This window comes from Procambarus clarkii, chromosome 21 (genome assembly GCF_040958095.1).
Source record: "Procambarus clarkii isolate CNS0578487 chromosome 21, FALCON_Pclarkii_2.0, whole genome shotgun sequence".
In the NCBI taxonomy this organism is placed as follows: domain Eukaryota; kingdom Metazoa; phylum Arthropoda; class Malacostraca; order Decapoda; family Cambaridae; genus Procambarus; species Procambarus clarkii.
In genome coordinates this window covers 30,892,754-30,916,273 of record NC_091170.1, presented here as the reverse complement: position 1 = coordinate 30,916,273, position 23,520 = coordinate 30,892,754, and the positions used below count along the sequence as shown (strand labels likewise).

The 23,520-nt window shown below is 42.0% G+C and overlaps 1 protein-coding gene across 1 annotated transcript in view; it reads left to right on the top strand.

Moving 5' to 3' along the window:
* The first annotated feature begins 1,399 nt into the window (after positions 1 to 1,399).
* LOC123760663 (globin D, coelomic) overlaps positions 1,400 to 23,520 on the top strand; it is a 65,059-nt gene continuing 42,938 nt past the window's right edge. The window contains exon 1 of the mRNA XM_045746439.2: positions 1,400 to 1,748. The gene's annotated coding sequence lies outside the window, so the exon portion shown is untranslated. The remainder of the gene's footprint in view (positions 1,749 to 23,520) is intronic.

The following is a 23,520-nucleotide window of genomic DNA, read 5'->3' as shown; positions in this document are numbered from 1 at the left end:
ACAAATTACGTCGCTTTTCGCTCGTATGCGCACTCAGGGTAAAAATCGACGTAATTCAAATTGAAATCGGGCTTATGGAAGTGACGTACTGTCCCGTTTTCTGTTTTGGATCCTCTGGCTTAGGCTGTTAGGTAAGTAGAGGAAACGTTCAATTAACAGTTTTCATGACGTTCTGAACCCTTAGGAGAACTTCCTGCCCTCCTAACGGACCAGAGGATCCTTAACTTGCTGTTTTGGAAAAAAAGGCCCAAAATTTAAATGGAAAATATATTTCCATTTTGAATTACGTTGATATTTTTTTGATTGATTACGGTGGTCATTGGATTACGGTGAAGAGGTCACTTTTGAAGTGACCCTTTCTCTTGGTGGCCCTCATTCCTTTGATACCCCTCTACCTTTTGATGCCCTTTTCCTTTGATGCCCTTTTCCTTTGATGGCCCTCTTCCCTTGGTGCCCTAAGGCACGTGCCTATATTCAATGTTTAATCCAGGACTGACTCACTGGAAAGGTATGTGGTGAGGAGCCGAGCACAATAAACTAGTTTACCTATACATTAAACCAAACATCTTTTCGTTATATTTTCACGCTTAATGTACTTACTAGGTTAGATTTAGTTATGTTAGACTGGGTTAAGCTAAGGTGAGCTCTGGTGGCTGACTCATCACCCTATTTCGAATTGTCTTGGTATCCAGACTGCATTCTGGAAGGCAAATTATTTGATTTAATTTTGTTATATTTTTCAGCTACCCTCTTCTGTACGAGGTATCACAGATCAAGAGCTGCAGCTATGAGTTCATCTAATATCCTTATCGCAGGATGGGTACATGGTATTAAAGAAAGACATGGGTTGTATTAGCCTGAAGTAGCAAACTTTATTTGGGTAGAGTATGATAATATCGTTAAGTCTCCGGGAGTGAGAGGAATGTTCTGGGGAAACCATTCGGTCTCTTTATAACTATTTCTTATAAAATATAATAACTATTTCCGTCTTATTTTTGTTTCAGAAATTTACTTTTGAATTTTATCTTTGCGCTCAAAGAACTTCAGAAAAGATTTAATAAACATTGCATTAAGTTAAAATTTTCAGAATATGGAAAATATATATTTTTTTCATTAGCAAGTTTATATAAGGTACACACCCCACTGTTGCTACCCACAGTCTTTGCGAGAGGTTACAGTCGGTCAAACGCTTTATACTTGTTAGTGGCATTGCAAGAATATACCATTTATACACCAGAATATATACTGACACAATCCATCATACCTTCGTGCAATGGATAGATAAAATACACCAATAAATAGAAGCTAAGGTTGACCGTGACTGGAAAGAGATGTTGACCGGGGCGCCACGGGGGATGGAGGGAGGGAGGGAGAGGGTCGGGCTCCCAGAGATCAGTATGTGCCCAACCGCCAGGTGAGGAGGAGGTCGCTGCTGCCGGTGCGTCGAGAACCGCGTGTCGCACGCTCTTACAACCCCCTTCCCTCTCTCACCCTATCCTCGCATATAACTATCGCATTGTCTACTCTCTCGCGAGAACCTTTCCTGCCGTTGTAAGACCGCTAGAAGTTTAGAATCAAGCCAAGAGGTTATAGATGGTTGAAATAAAGCAGAGGAAGCCCACCGAGTGAGGGTTTGAATTGGTGTGAGAGGAGGAGGTCCGCAGGTAGTGGAGGCTGCCAATCACAGCCTCCGCCTCCCAACATCTCATTAGCCGGTTATCGCAGTAATTGAAGCGATATTTATAAAGGTAAGCTTCATCTTGATTGTTTTGTGGGTAGCAGTTGCCTTCTCATGCCAAGGATACTTCGCCAAGCATACATTTGAACATGGAAAATCTACGGTTCTGAACTCAAAAGGAAAAGAACATATATATATCTCTGTATATATTTTCATAAGTATTCAGGCCCGCTAGATATCAGCTTAACAAACTGAAGCTACGAAATCAAATCTTGAAAGGGATCTTGGTGTTATGACTATCAAATAAGAAGCAAAGACTTATCCTTATGTCAATTTTCTTGTTTAATGAATTATTCACTTAAGAGAGCGTTAAGCAACGGCCCAGCCACTTGTACCCAGCTGCGCCTGGGTACAAGTGGCAGAATGAACACCCCAGCGGGTGTTCTTCCTTTCAGCGGGTGTTCTTCCTTTTAGCGGGTGTTCTCCCTTTTAGCGGGTGTTCTTCCTTTTAGCGGGTGTTCTTCCTTTTAGCGGGTGTTCTCCCTTTTAGCGGGTGTTCTCCCTTTTAGCGGGTGTTCTTCCTTTTAGCGGGTGTTCTCCCTTTTAGCGGGTGTTCTCCCTTTTAGCGGGTGTTCTTCCTTTTAGCGGGTGTTCTCCCTTTTAGCGGGTGTTCTCCCTTTTAGCGGGTGTTCTTCCTTTTAGCGGGTGTTCTTCCTTTCAGCGGGTGTTCTTCCTTTTAGCGGGTGTTCTTCCTTTCAGCGGGTGTTCTTCCTTTTAGCGGGTGTTCTTCCTTTTAGCGGGTGTTCTTCCTTTTAGCGGGTGTTCTTCCTTTTAGCGGGTGTTCTCCCTTTTAGCGGGTGTTCTTCCTTTTAGCGGGTGTTCTTCCTTTTAGCGGGTGTTCTCCCTTTTAGCGGGTGTTCTTCCTTTTAGCGGGCGTTGCTCCTGTTGCTGTGGCTGAGTGTTCACTCGCGGGCTGAGTGACGTTGTTCATTAAACTCGCCCTTGGGGGGGGGGGGCAAAAAATGTCCTTGAGAATCTCCCCACATAAGTTAAGCAGTATTGGGCACCGTACTCACCAAGATACACTCACCTAGACGTGCTTCCAGGGTCGAGCATCGGTTCCTATCCCGCCTTCCAAGCATCCTCAGTTCTCAGACAGTAACTAATGTAAATTTTGTTCAATGTGTATAGAGAAGGATGGCCAAGTTATCTTAGGCATTAGAAACCACCAGTATGAAGATATATTTAAGTTTGATTTAGTTTAGTTCATGTGCTGATGGAGCTCGTCCTCCTAAGGTTTCCTAACGCCAAGAAACTGTCGTACTCTAGTGCCCTTATCCTAACCTACCAGAGGACCCAAAACAGAAAATGGAACAGTATGCATGTCCATTTCGCGAGCCGCTACCATTCTCTAGTACAACAATATTTAGCAATAGATAGAGTATACGCTAAAATGTGACGTTCTATTAAGACAGTATAAAAGGTTTCACGGCCACATATTGGGTTCAAACCTAACCCCAGTTTTTTTTTATTTAAGCATTGATGAACTAGTTACAGAGATTGCTAACATATACATCAACAGTATAATCACAGTTTATCAGAGTAACATTATCGTGATACAATTAAAGAGGCCCTAACACGACGAGACAAAACGAAATTAAAATATAATTTTCGCTCATTTCGTTAGTTTATTGTAGCCTCTGCGGGCGAGTGATTTCACTATCATATCATTATAATGGGTTCAGGTAGTGGTCCATAAAGAGCTTTAAGCCAAACAATTCACATTTTTGGTTAGCTAGTTATATTACTTTGATTAGCCTACCATGCACCCTGTCTCCATCTAGTGGGCGGCGGGTGAAAAGGTTAGTCACATGCAGCACTGCACACAGTACTCGACTTGGAATACTTAACAACGATTTAAGGTGATGCAGGGCGTACAAATAGCTTTAATACCAGTTTGTTTTATTTGTGTTATCACGGATTATACAATCATGGTTATCCGTGATAACCATCATGATAACCTCGTGATCCATGAGCTGCCCCACCTGGCACAGTTTACATTTGGTCAGGTCTTGCCTGGTAGATAATGTAATCTCCCGGATATATTTATAATCGAGTCTAAGCCGAACAGTTGTTACTTCTAGGAGTTTGCTGATTTTATTCTTCGATCCATAGACGTGTAAGAATATTTGTATGGTTATATAATACAGGGAAGAGCTAGTGTAGATTTCACTGTGTCTCATATTTACAAAGTTTTGCTGGAGTTCTTTGAATGTACGTTGTATCTAGAACTATCTCACCAGTTCTATCATACGTCTGAAGATGGAATCCTCGTGAAATTGACTCCTTTTCTTACCATCATTAATAATTTGTTTGCATCTGAGTCTATCTTTAGATATAAACATGTTACAATTGTATCTTAAAGAGTTGAGCTCAATAAAGGATCATAATTACTTACAATTAATGGGTCCATTGTTGAGTCATTTACACATTTAAGCGCAAGGAGTATGGCAAATAATGTAGTTGGGTCTGAAGGGTAGAGGCCTATTTACTTACAAGGACTCAATACACAAAATACGAGCCATCATTTGCACTAGTCTTTACAACGACGACCTCACGTCATGCAGGTTGGCGTTCGATTCCCGATGGTTCAAGTGGTTGGACACCATTTCTTTCCTCTGTCTTTTCTCTTTGTCGGCATATCCATTCCAAGTGCTATATATAATCTTACTGGCTAAGCGGTTTCTCCTTATAATTATCTTGCCGCATTGTCAAGACAGCTGCACCTCCAGCAGAATCAGGGGGCGGTGTAAGGAACCATCGGTGAATATGGTTTATGAGTGTTGTGAGCAGAATGAGTCTGGCTTAAGGCGTTGTACTTTTCTTTGCAAACGAAGCTTGGGCTGATCCTTAATTTGCTTCTTTGATGGGAAGGGTGGGATGAAATGTACATTTCTTGAATATTTGTTCAAGAAATTAAGAGATACAATTATCTCTTATTTTTTTATATTCATTTGCATAATGAAGTAAGAGGTATGCGAATAGTTTTCTTGTTAGATTACATTTGGTCAGATCTACTTCATCAAGTCGTGTAGACTCCTAGTGGTACTTGTAACTGAGGCTAAGCTGCAGACTTGGGTGGGTTGTCAGGTCGAGGTGTGGCGTTTGCTGAGATTTCCATCATCTTGATTTCCTTCGAGGGCAGTCAGGGGAGACAGCTGTATGTTGGTAGTTGCAGAGGAGACATTTTTCGTGGGTGGTTGTGAAGGCAGAGTAGTGGTGGTCCTCTGCGTATATGCTGCACTTCGGTGCGCGCAACGTGCACTTGTCGGTGTAGTGAGAGTACTGATAACACCTGAAGCATTGCTTCAGTTCCATTGTTGTTTAAGATTCAGCTACTTGGAACAAAAAGTTCCAAGTAGCACCGGCTATGGTGAGACCGTAATGGACTTACCTGGGACAGGAGCGGGGCTGTAACTGTTCAGCTCCAAGTATCGTTCTTTCTTCACTAGGTCGGATGGTGTGGTGATTCCGAAGCATCGGAATTCGCAGTTTGTGGCGAGGTCGGCCGCGGCATCTGTGGAGAAAGACATCTTCAAGGTCGGGCACCGGGTCTCGTCGCTGGTGATGAGTTTTGCCGTGGTAACCGTCATGTCAGGGTTTTCTAAATTGATGCTGGTGATGATATCGGTGATGTCGCGGTCCGTGATCCATGAGCTGACCCTCCTGGCAAAACCCGTTTGACCAGCTATGTATCATCGTGGTGGATTGAGAGTAAGGTTAGTGGCCCGCAGAGCTGCCAGTGTAGGGGTCGTGAACAATTTCTCAAGGTCACTTTCACTGGAAAAAAAGTGTCGCGCCATCGCGGGTGCCGGCTATGTCGGCAGGTGAGATTTGGGCCGTGTTGTTGATTGCCTGAAGTACTTCAACTTTGGCGAGGACTTGGTTCTCCGGAAAGCGTACTTTAGCCTTATACCACAGATGCCTATACCATAGATGCTTAGGCTGGTAACTTGTCCTAGATGTTACTCCCTCTACGGGTCGTAGTGGCCTTATACCATTTACGCTGTGTTCCTATGAATGCCCGGCTTCACAGCAAATCTATTGCCATGAGTAACCACCTCCTCTTCAAACCACCTGGATAGTTGTGTAGGTATTTGTTGAAAGGGCACGGGTCTGCAAGCCGTACCCTAGAGTACGAACTCATGAAACCCGTTCGTACTCTCTTATTTACAGCATAGGTACGTTACCTTAAACCATAGATGTAGAACCAATATGCATTTATAAACACTTTAAACACCAGAATGACCATGTGGTAATATTTTTGTACCATATTTTTGCATTGGCGGGACTCTTAAAAACAATCAAAGTGCGTGCATTACATTTATTTAAACACAGGAAAAGGAATAATACACAAATAAGGGAAAATCTCTCGCTCACCAGATTAACGATTACAGTTCCAGTCACTCAGATATAAATGGATCTTCAATCAATCAATCTCACACAGTAGCTCAGGAGCACACACCACACAACCTGTGTGTGTGGAGTCTCAGCCCGCTCTCCCTCGTGGAGTGTTGTTGTTATAGATTCAGCTACTCGGAACAAGTTCCAAGTAGCACGGGCTATGGTGAGCCCGTAACTTACCTGGCACAGGAGCGAGGCAAGTAGCACGGAATAACAGAGATTATTCTCTAATTATAACATATTGCATTATAAATCGTTTTAGAATATATAAAAGTGAATACTGAAAAGTTAGCTTAGAAGAATTTGGGTGTCTGTAAACGGAATTTAAGGGCACAATGAAATAGTTTTCGAATTCCATATTTCACATTATCGTCAATAATACGCCTTATTTACATAACCAAATTCAATGAAACCTAACATAACCTGACCAATGACGCTCGGAATATCAGGTTCCATGATCGTACGGCCTCAATAATTTTTCATTGATATGTCACATTCTTTTGATTTGATCGTGTGTTTTCCTTCCTCATATTAAGTATACTACTTATACTAGTGTCATAGTTTTTAATTTTATCAAGCCATCCAATCAATCTTTTAATTGCTAAAGCAAGAAGATTTGCAGCATATTTAACTAAAAATCTAATATAGTAAATAATGTTAACAATTATAATATTTGCCCAAGAGTTTGATTGATACCCTGCCTCAATCTTGAGAACACTGAGCCTCTCTTTGTAGTGACAACGGTCTGGTTACATGACCCAGATATTTGAATCTAGTTACATAGTCCAGCTGGGAGCCCTCATACTTTCACTTTATGAACGGTTCCTTCCTGTCTGGGTGGGAGCCGATTTGATATTTGTTTTCTCTTCTGAGATTAGAGCCTAGTTTCTGACTTGTGTACAATAAAGAGTTAAGAATCATTTTTGGACATTAGTATTTCCATCGGTATCGCCGCATTCCTTAGAAAGGCGTCAAGTAAGAGGAGATACGATTGAAGTGTAGGCCTACAAGTTATTTAAAAGTTTTAACCTAGTAACATTATAGAAGAGTATTGACGATCACCTCAGAGCGGTGGACTCTGAACACTGTCATAACATCATAGAAACTCCATGGAAAGCTTCAAGCATCGGTTGAACAGCAGTTTAACTTTTTTATTATTAACACATTTAGTTACATCAGCATTTGTGCACCTGCCCTAGGCTGTATGAAGGGGAGTAGAGAGTGTCGGGAACTAGTTACGTATGCTAAAACTCCATCTCGCAGAATGGTTAGTTATACAGGGCCATGTGATCAGTAGCCTGCACTGGCAAACTCTGGGTTCATTATGAGGTTATCAAGGGCACAAGAGTCCTTGATGATATGATCGTTGTTGTACATATATATATATATATATATATATATATATATATATATATATATATATATATATATATATATATATATATATGCAACAACGATAAAAACACACTGATCTTTTGAAACGCGAATAACCATTTCCTAATTCATTATAGTTATTCCCCAGGAAGCTACCTCGTGTTTTTCAATTATTATTATTATTATACTACAGTTTCCTCTTGCACATGAGGGCATATATATATATATATATATATATATATATATATATATATATATATATATATATATAATATATATATATATATATATATGCGAACAAGCCTGAATGGTCCCCAGGACATATGCAACTGAAAACTCACACCCCAGAAGTGACTCGAACCCATACTCCCAGAAGCAACGCATCTGGTATGTACAAGACGCCTTAATCCACTTGACCATCACGACCGGACAAAATGAGGTGATAGCCGAGGCTATTTGAACCACCCCACCGCCGGCACTCGGATAGTTATCTTGGGCATAGCATTTAACCAAATCACCTCATTCTTTGGGGCAACACGTGAGGAACACAAATGCGAACAAGCCTGAATGGTCCCCAGGACATATGCAACTGAAAACTCACACCCCAGAAGTGACTCGAACCCATACTCCCAGAAGCAACGCATCTGGTATGTACAAGACGCCTTAATCCACTTGACCATCACGACCGGACAAAATGAGGTGATAGCCGAGGCTATTTGAACCACCCCACCGCCGGCACTCGGATAGTTATCTTGGGCATAGCATTTAACCAAATCACCTCATTCTTTGGGGCAACACGTGAGGAACACAAATGCGAACAAGCCTGAATGGTCCCCAGGACATATGCAACTGAAAACTCACACCCCAGAAGTGACTCGAACCCATACTCCCAGAAGCAACGCATCTGGTATGTACAAGACGCCTTAATCCACTTGACCATCACGACCGGACAAAATGAGGTGATAGCCGAGGCTATTTGAACCACCCCACCGCCGGCACTCGGATAGTTATCTTGGGCATAGCATTTAACCAAATCACCTCATTCTTTGGGGCAACACGTGAGGAACACAAATGCGAACAAGCCTGAATGGTCCCCAGGACATATGCAACTGAAAACTCACACCCCAGAAGTGACTCGAACCCATACTCCCAGAAGCAACGCATCTGGTATGTACAAGACGCCTTAATCCACTTGACCATCACGACCGGACAAAATGAGGTGATAGCCGAGGCTATTTGAACCACCCCACCGCCGGCACTCGGATAGTTATCTTGGGCACTTCTGGGGTGTGAGTTTTCAGTTGCATATGTCCTGGGGACCATTCAGGCTTGTTCGCATTTGTGTTCCTCACGTGTTGCCCCAAAGAATGAGGTGATTTGGTTAAATGCTATGCCCAAGATAACTATCCGAGTGCCGGCGGTGGGGTGGTTCAAATAGCCTCGGCTATCACCTCATTTTGTCCGGTCGTGATGGTCAAGTGGATTAAGGCGTCTTGTACATACCAGATGCGTTGCTTCTGGGAGTATGGGTTCGAGTCACTTCTGGGGTGTGAGTTTTCAGTTGCATATGTCCTGGGGACCATTCAGGCTTGTTCGCATTTGTGTTCCTCACGTGTTGCCCCAAAGAATGAGGTGATTTGGTTAAATGCTATGCCCAAGATAACTATCCGAGTGCCGGCGGTGGGGTGGTTCAAATAGCCTCGGCTATCACCTCATTTTGTCCGGTCGTGATGGTCAAGTGGATTAAGGCGTCTTGTACATACCAGATGCGTTGCTTCTGGGAGTATGGGTTCGAGTCACTTCTGGGGTGTGAGTTTTCAGTTGCATATGTCCTGGGGACCATTCAGGCTTGTTCGCATTTGTGTTCCTCACGTGTTGCCCCAAAGAATGAGGTGATTTGGTTAAATGCTATGCCCAAGATAACTATCCGAGTGCCGGCGGTGGGGTGGTTCAAATAGCCTCGGCTATCACCTCATTTTGTCCGGTCGTGATGGTCAAGTGGATTAAGGCGTCTTGTACATACCAGATGCGTTGCTTCTGGGAGTATGGGTTCGAGTCACTTCTGGGGTGTGAGTTATCAGTTATATATATATATATATATATATATATATATATATTTATATATATATATATATATATATATTATATATATATATATATATATATATATATATATATATTTATATATATATATATATATATATATATATATATATATATATATATATATTATATATATATATATATATATATATATATATATATATATATATATATATATATATATATATATATATATATATATATATATATATATATCTTCCACTTTTCTGCTGCTTGCACCGCTATCCTTCTCTGTCCCACTATTGTCCTCCCGTGATCCTACCCCCTATTCCTCCCTCTACCACCATGAAGATCTTCATGCGGCCGTGTCCGCAATCACCACTATTGCCTCGTCCACTCCTATTGGTGGACGTGCCCACGAGACTTATACACTCACCTCTGGGCAACTATACGCCTCCACTGAAACACATTTGCATATAAAACGATAGGTGCCGCTTTTAGTTATGAAGGATGATGCAAGGATCACGCCTACCATCTCATCCTTTTAATAATAGTCAAGGAAACTTTGACTAGTGCTTCTTGCATAAACTAGGAGTGGTCTCACGTAAATGTGTTTGCGGGGTTGAACATTAGCTTCTGAGCCTCGCCTTATTAACCTACGTTATCTATTGCACTGACTCCCAATACTCATTTTTTTGTCATACGTAATTTCGAAGATATTTATTATTGTTTTCTACAATCTTTTCCTTTAGTGTGATTCCATTTGTTCAAAAGTCTTATGCTAAAAAAATATTTTTTAACATCCTTGCGACTCGTACGACCAAACCACATATCAGAAGATAGATAAACGACGTCATTTCTTATATTTCCTCACATATACGACTTGATAATGATCCAGGATGGACTGAAACGTCGTCGTTTCTCCATTTCTGATGTGTGGTTTGATCATCATACCTTCAGCCACGTTATTGTGACCCCTTGTCTGAACATTACCTGGTATTTCTGGACAGCAGTCACAGTAGCCAGCCATTTCTCCGACTATTCATGAACCATCCAGGTCCTAATTATTTTTACAACCTCCGTGTGATCTAATTATCCTAATCAGTTTTGTCTTTCACTTCTTCCCTTTTCTACCAAATTTTATAGTTTTCCTATTTTCTCGTAGGGAGCTGCCTCTTGCTCGATTTTCATGCTTTTTTTCTTCACTATACTTCCTCTCTCTCTCTCTTGCCTTATATTAGCTCCCTGTCCCACTATTGCTCGTCATTTTTATTTTATTTCATGTGTGTGGGTTGGATTATTGTGAATAAAGGATTTTCTGAGCTATGTAAAGCGTTAAGTAAAGGGTACCGAAGGGAGACAGCGTTAAGTAAAGGTTTTATGAGCTACACAAAGTGTTAAGTAAAGAGTTCCTGAGGTACACAAAGTGTTAAGTAAAGAGTTCCTGAAGTACACAAAGTGTTAAGTAAAGAGTTCCTGAGCTATACAAAGGATTCCTGAATTATTCAAGACGTATTTTCTTCCATAAGTAGGTTGTGGTGAGATGGGATGGGAATGATGAGATGGAATGGGTGTAATGAGATGGAATATGTGTCATGAGATGGAATATGTGTGACGAGATGGAATGAATGTGGTTAATGTGATACGCACTATGTTTATAAGGTGTGTATTAATGTTTTAATACACAACTATTCATTTTTTGTAAGCATGTTTACTATATTAAATATAAGGATATTCAGTTTAGTTTCTGATACTACTGATTATTTATACTGAGGTTTCTGGAGTCCAAAAGAAATAGAGTTCTCAGTAAAGCAGCAATTCCTTTCAACTGTTTCATACACCCTTGTATATTGCCTCAGAAGGTCTAAATATTGAATATATCATTGATTTATTTTGGAGCTAACTATACTCTGTAGTATGGTAATTTACTAGTAAACTACCTTCAATGAGCCCTATTACATGTAACTTGTTCAATAATTGTTCGAGATAACATATTTTACAAAGGTACGGCGATGACTTAATAACTTATCCTAGTCATAAGGTTTACGAAGTAATTAGAGGGGCATTTAGGCAATTGCTGACATCATGATAGTTATCAGAGTGTGGACAACCCATAGTGCCGCAGGTAGCCATCAATTTATACGACTTTCTAATTTTTTCTCTCCAATTTTCATTTCGTATAATGGCTGTGTGAGGGTGGATATAGACTGTGTAAGACATGGAGGGAGGGGGGAGAATTATCAGGGGGGGGGGGGGAAGCGCCAAGCCATTACGACTATATAGCACTTTACAGGGGTCAGGATAAGGATGGGAGACATGGAAGGAAGGGAAGTAGACATGATATAGTAAAGCAGTATGTATAAGAGGCGAGGGTTACTGTATGTTTCGTGGAGTCAAGAAAATATTAGGGCGTGCATGTCAGTTTGTTCTTCCTATTTGGCTATCTGGACGGATAATAGCAATATCCACAGGATATCCGGTTATCCCTGTTTCTAAATCTGTATTTACTCAGGTCTTTCTTCATTCTAAACTTATCCAATTTATATCGTTTCATGTTTTAGTTTGTGTAGATAATATACTTCGAAACAGTGGATATAAATTGGTTGAGTCTAGATTCAGGAAAGATCAGGGAAAATACTAGTTTGGTTATGTGTGGAACAGATTACCGCGTAAAGCAGTAAACGTGGGTTCACTTGATTGTTTCAATCTTAGGTTAGACATATTTGAATGAGTTTGGGTGGTTATAAATAGGAGCTGCCTCGTTTGGGAATAGACTTTCTGCAGTTTCCTTAATTCTTACGTTATTGTGAATTAGATTCCCGGGGTTTAAGGTGGTTGTTCCTTTATGGTACCCTTAGACCATGCTCTCGTTTAAGGGTATTATTGTAAGTACCGTTGACTTTGAGCAGGTAAAGGTCAGGGCCTTGGCAGTGCAGTTCTCTAAGATCTACGCCTTTTTGGGCACGTGTACTGCATGTTCTACTTTGTACATCTGTCTGTCTCAATCTGCTGGCTACGAACTGGATAATCTCGTCGTGACGATGTATCAAAGCCTCGAGAGTTCTAGGGGGCAGGCCTGGAATATGTGACTTAGAGAGCCAGGACGTCTTCAGGTTGTTAATTCAACCTGCTGTTGTTATTTTAGGTTCAGCTACTCTGAATAAGTTCCAAGTAGCACGGGCTATGGTGAGCCCGTAGTGTACTTACCTGGCACAAGAGCGGTGAGTGTACTTGCTTGGCACAAGAGCGGTGAGTGTACTTGCCTGGCACAAGAGCAGTGAGTGTACTTGCCTAGCACAAAAGCGGTGAGTGTACTTGCCTGGCACAAGAGCGGTGAGTGTACTTAACTGGCACAAGAGCAGTGAGTGTACTTAACTGGCACAAGAACAGTGAGTGTACTTACCTGGCACAAGAGCGGTGAGTGTACTTACCTGGCACAAGAGCGGTGAGTGTACTTACCTCATCTCAAGATAACCTGGCACAAGAGCGGTAAGTGTACTTACCTGGCACAAGAGCGGTGAGTGTACTTACCTGGCACAAGAGCGGTAAGTGTACTTACCTGGCACAAGAGCGGTAAAGTGTACTTACCTGGCACAAGAACGGTGAGTGTACTTACCTGGCACAAGAGCGGTGAGTGTACTTACCTGGTACAAGAGCGGTAAGTGTACTTACCTGGCACAAGAGCGGTAAAGTGTACTTACCTGGCACAAGAGCGGTGAGTGTACTTACCTGGCACAAGAGCGGTGAGTGTACTTACCTGGCACAAGAGCGGTAAAGTGTACTTACCTGGCACAAGAACGGTGAGTGTACTTACCTGGCACAAGAGCGGTGAGTGTACTTACCTGGTACAAGAGCGGTAAGTGTACTTACCTGGCACAAGAGCGGTAAAGTGTACTTACCTGGCACAAGAGCGGTTAGTGTACTTACCTGGCACAAGAGCGGTGAGTGTACTTACCTGGCACAAGAGCGGTGCTTTGTGGGTCTGCAGGTATTGCAGAGGCTATATGTATCGGGTTTACCTTATGGCCGCTATGGACGGGTGTGGCTTGCTTTCCCTCACCTGTACGGCGTGTACATACTGTCCACCGCTCCTCGGTAGGCGGGTGTCGGAGGAGGCCCACCTGTGGCATGGTTACACTTCACAAGTAAACTCCAAGCTTGCACCATCCACCGACCGGTATAGGTTTGCTTCTCAAGCATTCGAGCGCTCCGTGGCGGTGACGATCGGGGTTCCGGCATTCACTGCGGAACCAGACCAACACTGTTCCCCACGTCGCGGGGCAGCCAGCGGTCAGTGTCGGAAGCGCCGATTGCAGCGTCAACCCGCGTAGCTTGTTCCTTTTTAAAATCGGATGGTAGATGTGAGATCAGGGATACCGACCTCCCCCACCCCAGCATCGTCCACGTCGGCGTGAAAGAAGGAATTAAGGGTATCGTGCGGCAGAATTTAAAACCTTGTTTATCTGTTTTATATTAATTATGCCCTTTTATCCATTTATACAATTCTATCGTGTCACCCCTTATTCTTCGTCGTTATAAAAAAATGTAAATTAAGTTGTTTTAATCTCAGATGAGTGTAAATTGAGGGTCAAGGCAGTCAAGGCTAATGAGTGTAGATTCAACAACTTTAAACACAGAGGGAAGAGAGTCCTGGGTACACAACACGACTCCAACCCCAGGCCCAGTCATCACAAGCACCACTTACACCCGTCATCCCCTTATCTTCCACTCCATCTGTGTATTTATGTTTGTAGGTGATTAGCATTTTAAAAGCACTACAATCACTTTCTGTGGTTGTTCAATAAATTACTGAACTATATGTTTGACAGATTTCGTCTATGGAGGACAGAATAAAAATGTATATATGCAAGATAGCATTGTAAATGTGTGGCCACGTCTGTGGTAGAATATAATACAAAAAATACAAAATAAAAAAACCTTTAAGGGGTACGTGAATGCAATAATAAATGTTGCCCCTTACAAACTGCCTGGTGTTGTCAAGTTCTAGTATGCCTACTGTAAATCCAAGGACGACAGGTTATAGTAAATCATTAGGGCAGTCTTGTTTTGTCACTCATTTATTGTCCCTTTTCAATTGTGTTCAACTTTTTTGTTAGTCTTATTCTTTGACAGAAAGCAGTGTGTTGTTACCCCTATATAAGGGATTTATATGGGATTACAGATAAAACGCTAGCTATAAGTTCGGCTAATATCCACATCTCAGAGGACGGTTAGTCATACATGGAATAATAGGAAAACACGAGATGTGAGCCTAGTCCCTGCCTGCACTAGCAAATTAAACATGACCCAGGTAATTTAGCAATATTTCTGATGTGTGTAAAAATGTTCGTTATACATATTTACTTCCTTGTTTGCCACACACAGTTATATATTGTTAAGTTTATTTGTGTCAGAGATAATGTCGAGGTCATGTAAGAGATTCCTAAAGTTAATTCGAACAACATCACTTAGTTTCTGTATTTTCTGTCTTGCAGAGGTACGTGTTGAGAGGGCAGCTGTAATCAAGTCTACTTAAGTTCAGGTAAAGTGCTACACAACACTTAAGTAACGCTATACACATATATCTCTACATATGAGCCTATGTAATATGTAATTGTCGAGTTAAAGATAGTATACGGAGCAACATTTTGATCATTGCAGATGTGCATCTCACTCGATGAGTTAAGTATCGTTGGGTCTGGTCAATAACTATACAGTTGTTGACATCCTCACCCGTGCCAAGGGAGATCTCGACAAGTACAGTGGCTGAGGCTCTGTGAGAAGCTCAATACAATAATATTGGGAGAGAGTAAACCTTTGGAATGATTTGCTTTGCCTCTGTGGAGGGTAATAAGAGCCGATCCCACCGTCTGGTAACATGGTGGTATATAAATATAGTTTTGCACTCCTAACTTTGCGCAGTTGCATGTTGCTAAACACTACATACCAAGGGAAATCTCACAAATTTGCTTACAAAACCACATTGATAACTACAATAATATTCTGCTTACAAGCCCTCCCCTCATCTACTGCAACTGGTCAGTATATGAACACTGGGGAGCCGTAGCTGCCTGGTGGATACCAGGATACAAAAAGTCTGAATATATTGACATTTCTATATGCTATATGAAAGAGGGCACGTGATGGAGATATCATTATAGCCAGTGGCAGCACACCTGGTTTACAGAGGCTCAAAACAACACCTGCGGCGCTGATCAGCAAGCTCATAATGTATACAATTAATAACATAGACAGCAAAGGACATACTACTAAGTTCATGTGGGGGACCTTCACAGGTAGACTTCAACGGCTGTGACATTGTAGATAAACTAGCCAATCTACTCGCTTTACATAGAGATTCCTTTGAAGAACACCTGCACGAGAAAAAAATGACATTGTACAACGTATCACAACTCATTAAGATAATGTATATGCAGTACAAGGAAAGAACAAGTGTGGAGCTCAGGCCAATACTGACGCGGTTATCAATACTGATACAAGCAGCGTGCTGCGTCACCCACTTGGTCACCAGGGACGCAAGGACCTCCACCGTCAGAACTCGAGGCTCGCGAAGCAACTACTGCGCAGGCCACCACGACCTTGTCTTCAGGATATATATTTTTTTTTTAAGTTTTGTCCTATTAAAGGAGCTTATTTATGGGACACACCCCCACATCCTGTGCAGGGATAGCGTAACAAATGGAAACACGTGGTAAAAGTTCCCCAAAATGGCGGGAAGAAAAAGGTTGTGATCCTGCATGTCGAGGTGGTTTTACCCAGTGGGTAAAGACCTCGTGGGTGATGTGGGTCTGTCGTGGGTGATGTGGGTCTGTCGTGGGTGATGTGGGTCTGTCGTGGGTGATGTGGGTCTGTCGTGGGTAATGTGGGTCTCTTGGTGGACCGTCTGAGTGTCGCGTCGCCATTGCATAAGAGTCAACTCCACCTGCCTGGGAAACCGCTGGAGGCAGAGTGCCCCAGAGCTTATTCTTGTGTGTGTATATTATATATATATATATATATATATATATATATATATATATATATATATATATATATATATTTTATTAAATATGACCGAAAAAGTAAGATTAATAATTCTAACACGAATTTTCTCAATCTTTCGTACATTATGCTTCACTGTTGGAGGTAAATCAAAAATCACTTCTCCAAAATTCATTTTTATTTCTAGTCTGACGCGACACGGGCGCGTTTCGTAAAACTTATTACATTTTCAAAGACTTCACAAATACACAACTGATTAGAACTTGCGTTTCCCTGATTTTATATCTACATTTGAGTGAGGTGGGAAGGGTGATGTGGCATTACATTTGAGTGAGGTGGGAAGGATGATGTGGCATTAGAGGATATTAATAGGGTATTAAAAGTATCAACACAAGACAGAACACGAAACAATGGATATTGAATAGAAGTGTTTGTAGAAAGCCTATTGGTCCATATTTCTTGATGCTTCTATATTGGAGCGGAGTCTTGAGGTGGGTAGAATATAGTTGTGCAATAATTGGCTGTTGATTGCTGGTGTTGACTTCTTGATGTGTAGTGCCTCGCAAACGTCAAGCCGCCTGCTATCGCTATATATATATATATATATATATATATATATATATATATATATATATATATATATATATATATATATATATATATATATATATATCACTAAGAACTCTTTGACCCGGCCAGGATTCGAACCCATGCCGTCTAGGATCACCCCTAAACGTACACAGTGCCGTGACCACCGCACCAATGATCGTCCCAAAATTTTTTGGTGTAGAATGGTGAGTGTGCAAATACATACGTTATGGTCTAATTAACTTGTATTAGTTTTACAGCTAATTGTCTCATCATTCCAATTTTGTGATATATATACCGCGTCTTTACAAAATATCATCCTTCTGATTCTTGCTAAATGTCACTAACTTTATGCCTAAAATGTAATTTTTTAGTTAAATTGCAAGACACCTATTCAATCTGGCCAGCATTGAAATGATTTGTATCAGATGTTTCCAATTAAGTTTCTGATTCTGATAATAATAATGTCTACTTACTATTATCTTATTGTGACTTATATAATTAATATACTGTACTGTCCTTATTATGTAAACTATCCTAATTATAAATATACTACCGTTTAAGAATAAAGTTATTGAATCTGAATTTGAGGAAACGGACCGTGTTCCAAAGAATACTAGTAATGTCAGGTATAATTATTAAGATGATCTATAGGAAAGTAACATTCTAAGCTTACTAACAAAATTCAAAAGTGGTTTTTCTACCTACCTACGTAAAGAGAGAGAGAGAGAGAGAGAGAGAGAGAGAGAGAGAGAGAGAGAGAGAGAGAGAGAGAGAGAGAGAGAGAGAGAGAGAGAGAGAGAGAGAGAGAGAGAGAGAGAGAGGTTAAAAACTGTAGAAATAGCCTATGATGCAGCTGATGAGGCTACGCCAGTGGGTGTGCTTGAGCCCTGATCCCGGCTCTCAGACGATAACTTCTGGGGGGTGGAACTGTGGCTTGTGTGGCCCTGCTACTGCTTCTTCACAGTTCGTCTCTGTTAACCCAGCAGTAATTGGGGACCTGGTTGTGTGACGATAAGCAGATGGTGCTCTGGGAAAACTTAGGTTGGCAGGGCAAAATATGGGCTCTTGAGATTGTGAACAAGAGTCAGAAGATATGTATTCCTCTACAGTCAAGTGTTTAAAAAATATTCAACAGACATATAAATATGTTAGAGGTATACAAAAATTAGAGATAAATAAATTATGGAGACATAAATTAGACAAGCTAGATGGGGTATATATGTATATGTATATTTTATACATTTTGTATTTAATTCCTGTAATGTCATGTCTTAGAACGTACCTCTAATTGAAAACTATTAAACGCAAATCTTCCACGTCAAAGCTAATGGCCTTCATGGAATCTTGCTGTATCGTGTAAAACGTGACAGATGCAGTTTAGAAAGTGTGTTTAATTGTTTCAGTTTAATAATTCAATAACAAGAAACGGCCCAATATAATAATACTTCGACTTCAATTACTGAATTGACTGAAATTTTATTGAAAAGACTTCAATATAATAATTCAAGTATAAGAAACGACATAAGTAATATGCACAGAACAATTCCTAACGTAATTCAATAAGGCAGCATTGCTTCCATAAGTAACGATGATACTTAACTGAATACTAGAAAGTCAAACTTAAGATTTCCCCGTGCAGTGTAAAAGTAATTAAGTCCTTTTCCCGACATTAATTAAACTGACATATGAAAGTGTTTAACTGACATATGAAAGTGTTTATGTGACAGCCAAGAGGGGCGAAAAAAACAACTTGTAAGGTAGAGCATGTACTGACGCGCCTAGAGGCAAGTGCAGCCGCCTGTAGAGTGTAGCCTATTCTCCCCTCTCTAGTGGCCTCCATCTGACCCCTGATGAAGCTGGAGGCGCCTGTGTCACGTCTTCTGACCTTTACTTATGCACAAAGTTAATGAGTCAAAATTAGCTAAAGTTCCGTGCGTGCAAATTCTAAACAAGGCGAATGTTTTCAGCAGATGTGTCACGGAGAAACTTTTGTTAACTTGACGCTATGTACATAATTGCTGGCCTTGGTCACAGGAAGTGCGTCCTTGAAGAAACTTGTGAGATGTGTAAGGATCCCATTGGCGCCAGCTTCTCCCGGACCTGGCCAGTTACACGGATCTTCCCGATCTAAGATGTAATGGCATTTGGTCGCAGTAAAGGCAGCTAAAAATTGTGTTGTTGTTATAAGGTATAAAATGTTCCAAAAATAGTTATCATTTGATTTTTATAATGATCTTGCGAAAATGATTATGTAAGTTTTCCTTAACATCAACTTAATTATGCGTATCGTTTCTAAAAGTAAATCATTGGGTGATGGTGGAACCCCATTCCCATCCCGTGGGCGGCCGTGGATCCCATACCCATCCCGTGGGCGGTGGTGGACCCCATTCCCATCCCGTGGGCGCTGGTGGACCCCATACCTATCCCGTGGGCGCTGGTGGACCCCATACCCATCCCGTGGGCGCTGGTGGACCCCATACCCATCCCGTGGGCGGTGGTGGACCCCATTCCCATCCCGTGGGAGGTGGTCGACGCCATACCCATCCCGTGGGAGGTGGTGGACCTCATACCCATCCTGTGGGAGGCGGTGGACCCCATACCCATCCTGTGGGAGGCGGTGGAAAGGGGAACAGAGGCACATAATGGGTTCAGGACCTGAACTCCATTATGTGGTAGTTACACTATTTTAATATACTGTATGTACTGTGTATCAATAGTCTTTTTTATATTACAAGTGGTTGAAGAAGTGGGTAAGTAAGAGGATGTTGACGGTATGGGGTGAACCACTTTATAATAGTCGTGTGTTCATTTTCGGGATTGGTTGGCCTTATTTAAACTGTTTGACTTGAAATTGATTATTTTGTGTTAATTACGCGTTTAAACTTTACTTCATTGGGTGCTTGTTTTATATTTTGTTTTATATTACTCCACGAGATCGTAATTGTTATTATCCTAGCGAATTTATTTTCAATTAATATAAAATTAACCGAAATTATTAGCATAATTTACCCGTATATTAACTTTTATCATTGAATCCATATTATTTTCATGCTATTGGGGTTTTGGCGTCATTTTGAATTTTGTCCATACCCCCTTACACTACAATTCTTCTGCTCCTAACGTCGCTCCCTCCCTCTCTCTCACCCATTATCTACATCCATTACCTCTTCCCTCACCCCATCCATCCTCCTCCCCCTTCCTCACCCTTAAATTGTGGCTCCAAATACCTTAGATAAGAGTAGTGCAACCTAAGCCAGAGTGGTATTTATATCATCATGCTAATGTAAGCTTTCTCACCCTTATCTAAGGCTTAAACCAACTCTATTAGATGAATGAGAAAATATGTATGTTAATATGATGATAGCAGATGTTATTTGCATATAGGATAGAAGACCATGTGGGTTGCAATATATGAGGGACAACTCGACCTATAGTTTTAGACCTATATAGACCTATACTATACCTATAGTTTTCCTGTAGACATAAAGGCATGGTAACTGCCCCGGGTGGGCCAGGAAATATTTTTGTATATTGCTTGCTGGTTTCATTTTTTTTTTAGAGTGAGCTTGCAAAAATTACTAGTGGGTTTGGCATATTTTGACTTTGGAAGTCTATAAGGTAAGTGAGAGCAGCACTCTTCAGAGCTGGAGAGTATTGCTGCTCCCTGGTGTCCAATATGCATAGAGAACGGACAGAAATAGCGAGCGTGTATTCTAGCTGAGCGGTGGGTGGCGTTGTGTGGGGCGGCCGACCCAGGCCCCAGCCACTAGAATATATGGCAGGGTCAGGTGGTCATGCTGACGCGCCCTGGGGGGAGGCAGGTCTCATTGGCAGTTATGGAATGTGGGCGTTGTGTGTTGGTGTGTGTTTGGGGGGGGGGGGGGTGTAGGGGTGTTGGAGGTGTGTGTGTGGGGGGGGGGGTGTGTTAGAGGTGGGGGTATTGGTGGTGAGTGTTGGAGTTGGGTGTGAATGACACATATTGGGGTGAAATGAGGTTAGTGAGTTTTTAGTATTCGCCAAGTTATACTCACCTATGTGATGAATATTGTAGTTGGGACAATGAGTGTTGGAATTGGATGTGGGCTGGGAGTGGAAAGGTTGGGTGTGGGCAGTGAGCACTCACTCACTTGGGTGCACTTATCTAGATGTGCTTGCAGGATCGAGTGTTAGCTACCATGTCCCGACTTTCCTGCCACTTGCCAATCATTGTAGTAGTCACCTTTCCTTATGTTACTTGTCGTGGTCATCTTTGAATATGTTTATTGAATTTCTTTCTAAAGCTCTTGGGCATTCTTTCACCAAACCCAGCACTCTTTTTCTTATTTAACCTGGTTTTGTTCTTAGGTTTAGTCTATATGAGCCTCTTGTGTATGTAAATTTGTCCAGCAATCAAGGAAGATAGTGAGTTCAGTCCCTGACTGCTCCAACAGCCACACTTGCACCCTTGCCGCCTCGTCCGCACCCTTAGCCTTCTTTGTCATTTTTTCATCAATATCATCTTGTCATAGAATTCCAAAATGTTCGTTGTGCGTGATCTTATATCCATGAATTTATGGCAATATTCTTCAAACAAAATCAAACTTTTCTAAATGTTCAGTGAGTTTTTTCATGGTTGTGGAATATTGCTTCTTCCAGACTGCAATTGCGTGCAATCTTACCAATCTGCATATGACAGAGATCTCAGCAAAAGCTATCAGAATCCAGCAACTACGAGAGCAATGCATATAAGGCCTGGATGCTCTACTCGAGTAAGGGTCCTCTGGTGATTCATCAGGTGAAGCCAGGGCCTCTTTGGGAGCACAGCCGTCAGGTGTACGAACTAATTAACAGTACACACCTATACGTGATGGGTATGAAGGTGACCTCACGAATAAGTCATGCTCCTCCCCTCTTCCCCAACACGACGGTTCCAAATTAATCCTTGGGTCATGAGCTTATCTTCTCCCGACTGGCTGGCGTCCCCCTCTTCCAACGGCTACACCATTCATGATGGTGAGTGTCCGTCTCTAGTTTAGACCTATTGTCTTATGTATGACCCACTGTCCTATGTATGACCCTCTGTCCTGCGTGACAGTGAATACCAGCATTATCCTCACTTTAATAAGACTTTATCGAAATCCTCAAATTAGGCAAAATTGTAATTAATTTTGTCAATAAAGATGTTAATAACGTCTCTCACTTCTAATGGCATGAATGCTTAACTCATCTAATCATCCACTGGACACACGCCGACCATCATATCATCACCATGTTGCTAGCAATGTGGGCTCTCCGTGGATACCACAAATGCTAGTCTTAAATCCAGACCTAAGGAAAATGGGACTGTGCTCTGGCTTTATACACTGGAGCACTCGACAGCGGATTTCCCAACAAAGTACTCTTGAGATGTGCCACTCAGAGTCACATGTGGGAAACCTGAAAGACCATTCTCTCACAATGATCAATGATCTGCAACACGTTTCAAGGGGGATGTTTATTAGCCTAATGATTCTGACTTATATTTCAGTAGTTCTTGTCTTTATGCTTCTTGTGCATATGCCTCATATCAGTTGTTCTCCACACGCCTCTGGCAGTTCACACACCTTTGTAGTGAAGAGGTGAAAATATCTCAGCAGCGGGTCTGGTTAGTGGGTAGGTAGGCTGACTTGTTCCATACTCGTGGAGAGTCCATCTGGCTCTAGTTGCATCTCCATCCTCAAGTTGTTAGTTCACATCCTCTGGAGGCACTTATCGTTCAGCAATCACACCATGGGACCTCTCGTTCAGCACCGTCGGGACCTCTCGTTCAGCACCGTTGGGACCTCTCGTTCAACACCGTTGGGACCTCTCGTTCAACACCGTTGGGACCTCTCGTTCAGCACCGTTGGGACCTCTCGTTCAGCACCGTTGGGACCTCTCGTTCAGCACCGTTGGGATCTCTCGTTCAGCACCGTTGGGACCTCTCGTTCAACACCGTTGGGACCTCTCGTTCAACACCGTTGGGACCTCTCGTTCAACACCGTTGGGACCTCTCGTTCAACACCGTTGGGACCTCTCGTTCAACACTGTTGGAACCTCTCGTTCAGCACCGTTGGGACCTCTCGTTCAGCACCGTTGGGACCTCTCGTTCAGCACCGTTGGGACCTCTCGTTCAACACCGTTGGGACCTCTCGTTCAGCACCTTTGTGACCTCTTGTCCAGTACCTCTCACAGTTTGGAGCCTCTCGTTTAATATAAATAAAACATTCATATAACCATACACTTTTGACTAAAGGTTTGGCTGGTCAATGCTTCAGTTTGTACACTGGTGCTCTGACCCCTCGCCGCCACACCCCTACTCCGTCCTAGCCACTACACCAGCGCCTCAC